Consider the following 11,726-nt stretch of genomic DNA (forward strand, 5'->3'; position numbering starts at 1 on the left):
TCGCCTCCATGTATCCCCCGTAATAGATTCCACATCTCCTAAATACATGTATCTTTTAATAACCACTCTGCAGGTAAGTGGTGCAAGATCATGTAATTTAACTTTAATGTATTCATTATCCATATACATATATATGAATTTAGATTTTAACGTTTTTACAAACAAACACGTGTTTTAAGTTGTTGTGAGAAATGATCGTCTTCAGCCTCGCGTGTCTGGCATGTTCGGATTGGATAATGGTAACTTTCGAACACCGAAGTTGTACTTTCAGTTGTATTTGGTCTTATTTGAAAAAAAAGTATGTCAATGGCCACCGTATTATGCCGAAAATCTCGTTTTGTTGATGAGGCTCAGTCAACTTGATAGATCACCACGCAAAAACAAAAGCAATGGTACACACCAATTTTTTGTACTTTGTTTCAGCAAAATATTTTGCTGAAACTTTTCAGCAAAACTGGATTTGCTACGAGTTCAGCTTTGCAATTTTTGTCTCACTGATTTTTAGTAAAGCCCATTATTTTGACGAAAATAAGCAAATGTATAGAATTTGATTGCCGAAACAATCAGTGAAAGAATGGCTATTTTGCTGAGTTCCAGCAAATCAAACTGACAGTTCATCAAATTTTGACAAGTTTGAATTGCTGTAATTTCAGCGAAATATTTTTTGCTGAGAGTATTGCTGATATTTCAGCAAGGCAAATTTCAGCAAAATTTTGCTGATATTCGGTAATCAAAATTTGGTGTGTATCCTTTGTGCTTCAAACAATATACAAACTGGGTGTCGTGACCATTGTCTTTGGTGGTAGGGAAGACCCAAGCAACCAAAAGTTCGTATAAGGGAGCTGCACAAGCTTCTCGTTTTAAGTAATTTTGCGATACGTTTTTATTTATTAACAGATTAAGGCCGAAGTGACCTGTGCCGTATACAAAAGATTCCTCCATTCCACTCGGTCCATGGCCGCGCGTCGCCAGCCACGCAGTCTGCGAAGGGTCCGCAAATCGTCTTCCACCTGGTCGATCCATCGTGCTTGCTGCGCGCCACGTCTTCTTGTACCGGTCGGATTGCAATTGAGAACCGTTTTCACCGGGCTATTGTCCGACATTCTGGCTACGTGCCCGGCCCACCGTAGTCATCCGATTTTCGTGGTATGACAGATGGGCGGCTCCCCCAACAGCTGATGCAACTCATGGTTCATTCGCCGTCTCCATGTGCCGTCTTCCATCTGCACTCCACCGTAGATGGTACGCAGCACTTTCCGTTCGAAGACACCAAGTGCGCGTTGGTCCTCCACGAGCATGGTCCAGGTCTCGTGCCCGTAGAGAACTACCGGTCTAATTTGCGTCTTGTAGATGGTCAACTTCGTACGACGGCGAACTCTGTTCGACTGAAGTGTCTTGCGGAGGCCAAAGTAAGCACGATTTCCTGCCACGATGCGTCTACGAATCTCTCTGCTGGTATCATTGTCGGCGGTCACCAGTGAGCCCAAGTACACGAACTCTTCAACTACCTCGATTTCGTCGCCACCGATGCAAACTCGAAGCGGGCGGTTCTCATTCTCTTCTCGTGAACCTCTTCCTATCATGTACTTTGTCTTCGACGTGTTGATGGCAAGTCCGACGCGCTTGGCTTCTCTTTTCAGTCTGATGTCGGCTTCCTCCATCTTCTCAAAGTTTCGTGCAATAATATCAACGTCATCGGCGAAGCCAAGTAGCTGAACGGACTTTGTGAAAATCGTACCACTCGTGTCGATCCCTGCTCTTCTTATTACACCTTCCAGCGCGATGTTGAATAACAGACACGAGAGACCATCACCTTGCCGTAACCCTCTGCGTGATTCGAAGGGACTCGAGAGCGTCCCTGAGACACGTACTACGGACATCACCCGATCCATCGTCGCCTTCACTAATCGCGTCAGTTTGTCCGGGAATCCGTACTCGTGCATAATCTGCCATAGCTGATCTCGATCGATAGTGTCGTATGCGGCTTTGAAGTCGATGAACAAATGATGTGTGGGCACATTGTACTCGCGGCATTTCTGCAGTACTTGACGAAGAGCGAACACCTGGTCCGTGGTAGATCGTTCGCTCATGAAACCCGCCTGTTACTGCCCCACGAACTCTCTTGCAATTGGTGATAGTCGACGGCATAGTATTTGGGAGAGTACCTTGTAGGCGGCGTTCAGCAGGGTGATTGCTCGGTAATTACAGCAATCCAGCTTGTCGCCCTTTTTGTAGATAGGACACACGACACCTTCCATCCGCTCCTCCGGTAAAATATCCTCCTCCCAAATCTTGGTAATCACCCAGTGCAGCGCTTTAGCCAGTGGCTCGCCACCGTGTTTTAGTAGCTCGCTTGGTATTTGGTCAAACCCAGCGGCTTTATTATTTTTGAGCCGGCTAATCTCCTCCTGGATTTCTTGGAGATCCGGAGCCGGTAGTGTAATGTCTTCCGCGCGTGCTCCCAGGTGCGTTACCGTGCCATCCTCGTCGTCTACTGCATCGCCGTTCAGGTGTTCTTCGTAGTGCTGCCGCCACCTCTGGATCACCTCACACTGGTCCGTGAGAAGATTCCCGTTTGTATCTCTGCACATGTCGGCCTGTGGTACGTGGCCCCTGCGCGAGCGGTTCAACTTCTTGTAGAATTTCCGTGTGTCTTTAGCGCGGTACAGCTGCTCCATCGCTTCGCGATCTCGGTCTTCTTGCTGGCGCTTTTTGGTCCGGAAAGCCGAGTTCTGCCTGTTCCGTGCCTGTTTATAACGCGCCTCGTTCGCCGTCGTGCGGTGTTGCAGCATTCTCGCCCATGCTGCATTCTTCTCTTCGACTAACTGCTCGCATTCGCCGTCGTACCAGTCGCTTCTTCGGTCCGGGCCCACCGTACCTAGTGCAGTGGCTGCGGTGCTACCTATGGCGGATCGGATATCTCTCCAGCCATCTTCAAGGGCAACTGTGCCTAGCTGCTCTTCCGTTGGTAGTGCCACTTCCAACTGCTGCGCGTATTCTTGAGCCACTCTGCCATCTGCCGCTCGATGTTTAGCAGCGGCGTTCGGCTTCGACGAGAGCTATGCACTGTCGAAAGTTTTGAGCGCAAGCATACTGCAACCAGGTGGGGGTCCGAATCTATATTCGCACTGCGATAAGTGCGGATGTTTGTGATGTCCGAGAAGAATCTACCGTCGATTAGAACGTGGTCGATTTGATTTGTTGTTACTTGGTCCGGTGATCTCCAGGTGACTTTGTGGATATCTTTGCGAGGGAAGAAGGTGCTTCGGATTACCTTTCCACGGGAGGCTGCGAAGTTCACACATCGTTGGTCGTTGTCATTTGATACGGAATGCAGGCTGTTAGGCCCGATCACCGGTCTGTACATTGCCTCCCTTCCTACCTGTGCGTTCATGTCGCCGATGACAATTTTCACGTCTCGCAGAGGGCAACCGTCGTATGTCTGCTCCAGCTGCATGTAGAACGCTTCTTTCTCGTCGTCGGGTCTCCCTTCGTGTGGGCAGTGCACGTTGATGATGCTGTAGTTGAAGAAACGGCCTTTGATCCTCAACTTGCACATCCTTGCGTTGATCGGCTGCCACCCGATCACACGTTGGCGCATCTTGCCCAGTACTATGAAGCCGGTTCCCAGCTTGTTGGTTGTACCACAGCTCTGGTAGAAGGTAGCCGCTCGATGCCCGCTTTTCCACACCTTCTGTCCCGTCCAGCAAAGTTCCTGCAGCGCCACGATATCGACGTTGCGGGGTTGTAGCTCGTCGTAGATTATCCTGTCACATCCTGCGAAGCCGAGCGATCTGCAGTTCCATGTTCCGAGTTTCCAATCGTGATCCTTTATTCGTCGCCTGGGTCGTTGCCGATTGTTCTGGGTTGTATTCTCTTCTGTATTGTTCGTTATGTGGGTTTTTTAAGGGGCGGCTTATAGGGCCTACGCCAACCACCTGTCTCGCCGGTGGGCCATCGTGCCAGGACTGCTTAAGGTCCCACCTGGGCACCAGGACAGGTTTACACCTTCCGAAGAAGGGTAACCCCCCTTCCCTGCCAGCATACGACCAAAGTTCCCACCGGGGTTGGTTACCCGATCTTCACTAAGGTTACTCGTATCCCAGTCGACGCCACGAGGAGGCCAGGGCTAGGAGTTACTGGGCAGGAAGCTAAGGACCGCAAGTGGGGTCTATTTTATGCCTTCAGGTACAAGAGGCTTACGCACTGCCCAGTCATTGTCGACCAATTTTGCGATACGTTTCATGTTCTAATACTGGCTTAAGCAGCTTTCAAATTCCATTAAAGCTTAGGCAGCTTTAAAGTTCGCTAATAACTTTATATGAACTTTAAAGTGTACTTTTGTAGTGTATTATTCGAACTTCTGGTTGCTTGGTGAGGTAATCATTATATTTGTTAAAATGATGCGACATAGCCCATGTGTATGAGGAAAAACAGATAACACAACTATTGGAATGCTCATGCAACTAATGGGTCTTACGAAGTGCTTCCTTTTCACCTTTGGCAAAAAATAGAGGCTTACTATTGGGCTTTTCGATTGATATGCATCGGTGTAGTGGAATGCAGTGGTTTTGCACTTTTTTGCATTTTCTAGTATAAGTGCAGAAAGCTGGGTATGTTCCATTGGCATTTCTTGTAGAAAGTGCAAAATCAGTGCACTCCACTACACCGGGGCACTGCCATCGAAAACGGTATAACAAATATCCTTCTCCCGTGATATTTGTGGAGTGCGCAGTAGTATATACGGCCTCTAGGCAAATCAAGTATCAGACTTCCCTCCCTTTTCTTCCGTGATCTACGCTCGGACTTGGTTGGCATCGGTATTGATCAATAAACACTTTAAGATTACCAGGATTTGCACATTAGAGTTGCTTGACATATGCCATTTTTCACCACTTTTTGAGTTCCTTTTGTGGTCGCAAATGACTGTGCAAAGTTTGAGAGCGGTCGGTTGCTCCTCGGGTTTGCGCATTGCGTTCAAATTTTGTATGGGATTTTATATGGGGAAATCAATAATTTTGCATTTACGTTAATAAAGATCGCTTTTTCCCCTAATATGAAAAACTATAGTGAAAGTGAAGATGAATTAAAAGTGTGATCAAAAGTGCAACTCCTTCGACCTGACAAATTATTGACATAGAAAAGTGTCAAAAACAAACTTCTTCTTACTTTTAGTAGCTAGAAGGTTAGCATGGCTGCCAGTATCCCGGTTTTCACAATAAATTTGATGGAAAAAGCTAATTTTTTGTCGTTTTCATATCATTTCATTTGGCAACCGTGAAAAAGTGTGATAGCGAAGTGCATCAAAAATCCAACTTTCAAAGCAATAAGCAATAGCTGGGAATATAGTCATCGCAGAGACTTGGTACCTTTGAATGAAATGTTCAGAATGAATTGCTGAATAACATCGACGTAGTCAGAAAATGAAAAGAAGAGGAATCTTTCGTGTTTGAGTGCTACTATTTAAAGGCTCTGCTGTTATCACATTTAAAATGGTACAACGGTTTATAAGTCTAGCAGTGTTGGAAAAAATAATATATTTCTGCATTTGGATTAAACCATAAGTTTTAAGATCGTTATAACTATTTTTTGAAAACTCGGAGCTAGCTACTGTCTTAGACAAAGTTGTTAACCAAGGTTTGAACTTTAGTTTTATAAAGCTGCTTTTTCATATTGAGTGAAATTGCGATCTTTATTAATGTAAATGCAAAATAATTGATTTCCCCAAGTAAAATCCCATACAAACTTTGAATGCAATGCGCAAACGCGGGAGCAACTAACCGCTACCCCATTTTGCCCAGGCATCTGGGATCACGAAAGGAACTCAAAAAGTGCTGTGCCGACTAGGTTAAATCATTTTGAAGTTTTCCCATACAACCGCGAGCCACCCTATTCATCGCTACTTCACCTATGTGACCACCATGTGCCATTCGCATGACACGCTGACGTAGAGAATCCGGCAAGATGACTCGATTATCCTTGAAGATCAGAAATCCCATTGAATGTAAATATTTCTTTTGAGCTTCAAACTTTCGAAGCTCTGGTGGCCATTTATCAAGTTCAACGGCGACACGTAACAGTTGGACCTGTTCGTCGTTCTCGCAACTAAATTCAATTTCTTCCCACGTCAATTCCAGGAAGCCTAAATAGAGATATTTTAGTTGTATTCGTTAAAAACTATGGTTGTGTATAAGCCATCTGTATCAAGAACGAACAGAAAATGATTTTCGTCTTCCTCGAATGGTACTGCTTCTTGAGATCGATTTAACAGTCGTGAGAGTGCGTCAGCGACATTAGATTTCCCTGGAATTCCTTTTATTTCGAAGTCATAGGGCTGTAGTCGTAGGGCCCATGCTAGAGCTTCCATCCCGGGAATGTATTTCCCGGGAATCCCGGGATTTTTGCATTTCCCAGGATTCCCGATTCCCGGGAAATTGTGTTTTCTCATTCCCGGGATTCGGGAATCCCCGGAAAAAAGATTTTTAATTTATTCCAAAAGACTTAGGTTCTGCGAATGAAATTCTGTAGGAAATATCTTTACCGCCAAACATTTGGAGTGAGTAGTGAATGCAGATTGTGCTTTTTCAACTGATTTGCAGACCAATGGACTATATATCTTTAGGCTCACTGATATGTTTTCGTGATTTTTTCAGGTATATAGTCCAAGCCATACTCAAAACAATAAAGAAGGTTGATTTTTTCATTCAAAAATGGATTAATTTGCCGGCCGTTGTACCGAAGCATTTTCTTACAGTAGCGTTAGTGATGTGCACGATATCTCTGCAACCGATGAGCCGATTGATCAGATTTTTCAACAGTTCTTGTTATAGTTTATTTTAATAGTTAGATCTTGAATGAAAGGGCTTGCAAACAAATTAGTAATGGAAACTGCGTTACTTTCTTAAAAAAATCGATGCGTGTTTGTTTCAAAACTTCTTAACGCAAACGCTATTTAAAATAAGGAATGTTTCTAGAACGTCTGCAGAAATATTTGGTCGGTTCATCGAATGCATATTTCGTCTTATTTGTTATACCGTAACTGTAATATGTGTAAATTTTTGGATGTATGAAAAGAAATACATAACGTTGTATCTGTCCAATATCATGCGCATCTGAACTCTTTGAATGTCGCTTTCAAGGATACAGGCAAGATTTTTGAAGGGATAAGATCAAGCAATCCAGATACTTGCCCGTAACGGGAAATCGATGGTAGGCTTCATCCATCGTTGCACAGTTCGTCCATTATCTACTTGATTTTGGTTCACACTTAATTCGAAATGATGCTGATCCTACTGTGACGGAAATGGATTCCAAATAGAAACATTCCTCTTTTGATCAGAAGTAACTGCCTACTACCCTTAAGCAGCTCAATCTTTTTCATTCAAAATTACCAAAGAAGGTGTTTTGCATTAAATTGATCACATTCTATCGTATCAGAACAACGAATTCGAATATTGGACAGTAACTCCCAATCGTAATCGTAATTACCAATATTTAGGTTATACATATAGCCAAGAAAAAGCTGATGTTGCGTAAACTTATTGACGAGTTATCAAATGATTGAATGATGTGTAGGCCCCCAAATCGCCATCTTCTGACAACTGCTTTAGGACAGATATACATGCAATCAAACGGGTTTGAAAACTTTTCAATTTATTCTTTTATTTTCAAGAAAACCATTCACCTTTTTATTTTTCTACTGTATTCCCGGGATCCCGGGATTTCCCAGGAAATTTATTATTTATTTCCCGAATCCCGGAAGCTGAAAACCGTCGGGAAATGGAAGCTCTAGCCCATGCATCTGCCCGCGCTAAAGCTCGTCTACCGACTCGATGGCTAGACCCGAAAATGAACTCGTTTGCCTCTGCATCAGTTCTGATGGTGAAGTACGATGCAAATAGTTCTACACCCCATACGACGGCTAGTGATTCTTTAGATTATCACCAAATCCACACCAAACCGAATTTCTGACTACACCACTGACTTCAAGTAAGCAGAGCGTATCTCTAGTTTTCGTAGCTCCTGCCCCGCCAGTTCCGGTTAGTTTCGATACACCGAATCAATTAAATTAGTAACATCCTATTATGTTCTTACTCACCGATCGGCATCATGTGGTAAACTATGAAATGACTCTGCCTTAGGCACTTCGACAAGAATGCATTTCACATTTCCGGTTCATTTTGTTTGTTTTGACTTACATGTGATTAAAAAGCTGGCAACGGGTTGGTGCGGAAGCTAATGTTGTTTTTGCTTGAATCGAAACTGAGTCAGCTTTAGCCCCAACTGCTGTCAAAATATATGAGCTGACAGCGGTTGGGGCTGGAACCTGACTCAGTTTCGGAGCCAAGCAAAAACGCTATAAGTAACGTATTTTGCTCTGTGTCAAAATTACAGCCACTTTATACACAGCCTAGCGAAGTGTCAAAAATTGTGATGAAAATTCATCACGTGTTACGTCTATTTGTCTGTGATACTGGGATGATGCAACTGACCCTAAAAATCTTTCCTGAGTTGGGCTCGACCACACGACGATTAATTTATGAGACCATCAATCTTACCCTCTGCATCGCCACTTCAGTGCACTAGCGTTGCGAAAAGTCAAGATCATTCTGCCCAACTATACTTTGAGAACAAAAATTGAGGGCCCCCAGCCCCCCAAAATATTTTGAAAAAATTTGAGAAAATTTAATATGTTCAACAAAAATATGCCTAATATTTTAAATGGAATTCTCAAGGTTTCATTTGCACAAGTTATCTTGTGAGAATGTTTCCTTGTAGTGAATGAAAATTGGCGACAGATTTCGACACCTACCTTTCGGCTCGTTGTAGAGGCTAGCTCAACCGCCGAGGACTACAACGAGTAGATCGCGGCGAAGCGAGAAGCTAAATGGCTCCTGGTATCGTGACAAAACTGGGAGCTCTTTGGTTCTACAGAATGTGGAATTTCGCCACATTTTTTAGTCCTTGACTGAAGGCGAACATGGACTGGAGAGTGTGCGAGAAGTATCCCCATAGCGACCACCAGACGATTCGCTACCGCATCGGCCAATGGAACCCTGCTGCAGCACGAAGAAGGACGCGGCAAGCTAAAGTGGAAGACGAAAGTCTTTAACAAAAACCTCTTTGGTGAGTCACTTCGGCGAACAGCAGAATATTGTACGTTGATGCAGCTGATCTAACAAGAAGTGTTGTGATGGCTTGTGACGTTACAATGCCACGAAAACTGAAGCCATGCAGTAGACAGCGTGCAGCTTACTGGTTAAATGAGTAGCTCAGTATACTACACGCTGCTTGTCTTCGAGCCAGAAGGCGGGCTCAGAGCGCAAGATCGGAGAGTGAGAGAGGAGAGCAAGCGACGTTCCGAGAAGGTAGGAACTCTTAAAAACTGGAGATCAAACTTAGCAAGCCAATTGCCATAAGTAGCTGTGCTGAGAAATAGATGCCAATCCCTGGGGGACGCATACTGAGTCGTCATGACGAAGATGAGGGGGCGTCTAAACCATCTGAAATATGCCCGGGTAAGCTAAAGATAATCGTTAAGGGTCTCTTTCCGAAGCACGATTCAACTACCTGGTCACCGACACCGTACGGCGAAGAAGAAGGATGTGACACAGCCGAGTGGCAAGCGACTAACGACGAGCTTAACGAAAGCGTCGATGTGACTAAAATCAAAGAAAACCTCGGTCCGGGTATAATACCAACCGTGGCACTGAAAGCTGCGATCCTGGCATATCCGGACATGTTCAGGATGCTACTGCTGAAGTATTTAGATGATGGACATTTTCCGTAAATGTGGAAGGCACAGAAGCTGATGTTGCTGCCAAAGTAAGGGAAGTCACCGGGCGATTCTGCCTTGTATAGATCAATGCCGCAGCGCTGCACAGAAAAATGAGACCGATCCTGAAGAGCTACTTCCAGAGTAGAGTACTGCTGACCAGACGAACAAAGGGCAGAAGGCAATGCGAATCGCAGCGGGCGTTCCTCAAGGCTCCATTCTCTGTCCAACTATTTGAAGTGGGATGTACGATGGGCTCCTAATACTGCGGCTGCCCGGGTAAGTGAAAATCGTGGGTTTCGTGGATGACGTGTCACTAACGGTGATGAGTGAGGCATTTGAAAATATGGAGGTGTCGGTGACGTATATAACAGACGCGATCGAGAGCTGGATGAACGGGGTCAAGCTACAAATAGCTCACCCAAAGACGGATGTGTTATTGGTTAGCAACTGCAAAGCAGTTCAGCGGATACAGATCACCGTCCAAGGGCATGCGATTGCATCGAAGCGTGCACTGAAACAATTGGGAGTGATAATCGACGACTTGAGCTTTGACAATCACGTTGATTACACCTGCGAAATGTCGGTCTATTATCTAGTGTTTCGTCATCGATACTGCGAATTGGGCTCAAACCTGGGGTTCGGCGCTGAAAACCAAGTGGAACCGCAAAAAGCTGAACAGAACGTTCCGGCTGGTGGTCGTACTAGTTGCGATTGCGTACTGAAGACAGTATACGTTATCGCTGAGATGATCCCCATCTGCATCACCCTGGTGGAGGATATCAAGTGCTACAATTAATGAAACGTGAGGAAGATGATAAGAATCGATTCGATGGTGACGTGGCAGCGGAATGGGACAATACGGGGAAAGGAAAGTGGACTTACCGGCTCATCCCAAACCCGTCGACGTGGGTAAATAAAAAGCACCTTCCACCTGAAACAGCTCCTACCGAGCCATGGCTGCCTTAGGAAGTATCTTCATCGGGTCGGGTACACAACGTCACCACTGTGCCCGGAGTGTGAGAACGTCGAGGAGACACCGTCGCATGTTGTCTTTGAATGTACGAGGTTTGAAGTGACATGCAGGGAGCTACATAACACGGGAAGACCGGACATCAACCCGGATAATGTAGCCTACATAATGACAAATGACCTAAAGACGTGGAACGCAATAAACAGAGTTATGATGTAGATCATGACCATCTTAAGGCGGAAACGGCATGATGAACATCGAGCAACGGTTTCTGGACAGCAATCTCCGCAGGAATAAGCTACATTCACGGCCGAGAACTAGTCGAGTAGACTGCAACAGAGCACGCTCCATGCGGAATCGCCAAACCGACCACGGCACCCCACCGGTTGTTCTGATAGAAAAATAGCGAAAACCCAAGAAGAATCGGTATTGTGAGAAATTTTTTCGTCAGGGAACTCTCCGTCAACGTAAGTTAGAGTGACCGCGACGAGACACCACCAGTCGTGGGTCATCGGGAATCGCACCGGACGCCCTGCTTCATCGGAATTGCCGAGCTGACCGCGGCATCTAGCTGAGTGGCTCGGTTTCGGGAGAACTTCCTTTGCTGGGGAACTCTCCGAAGGAGTCTATCAGGTCCGTCGTCGGGGACTAGACCGAGAAGTTGTGCGAACAAGCCGGGGAGCTGTATGGCTCATTGAGGAAGTAGTTCTAAATGGCGCAAGAAGAGAACTAAATGGCTTAAAGGAGTTGCTCGAAAAAATGTTCGAGAAAAAATACATTTTTCAATGGTAGGGGAGACTGAGGAGACTTGATCCCCGGGGAGACTTGATCCCATCATTGTAACTCAAAGGCGGATCAGAATACATTAATCGAATATACTATAAAGTTGCGTAGTTTTATCTAAACATAAATTTCATTAACACAGAAAAAAGAAATTGGACTTTTGTGTAACCGATTTTTTACCGATTTAAAAAAAAA

The sequence above is a fragment of the Topomyia yanbarensis genome, chromosome 2, assembly GCF_030247195.1.
Source record: "Topomyia yanbarensis strain Yona2022 chromosome 2, ASM3024719v1, whole genome shotgun sequence".
NCBI lineage: Eukaryota > Metazoa > Arthropoda > Insecta > Diptera > Culicidae > Topomyia > Topomyia yanbarensis.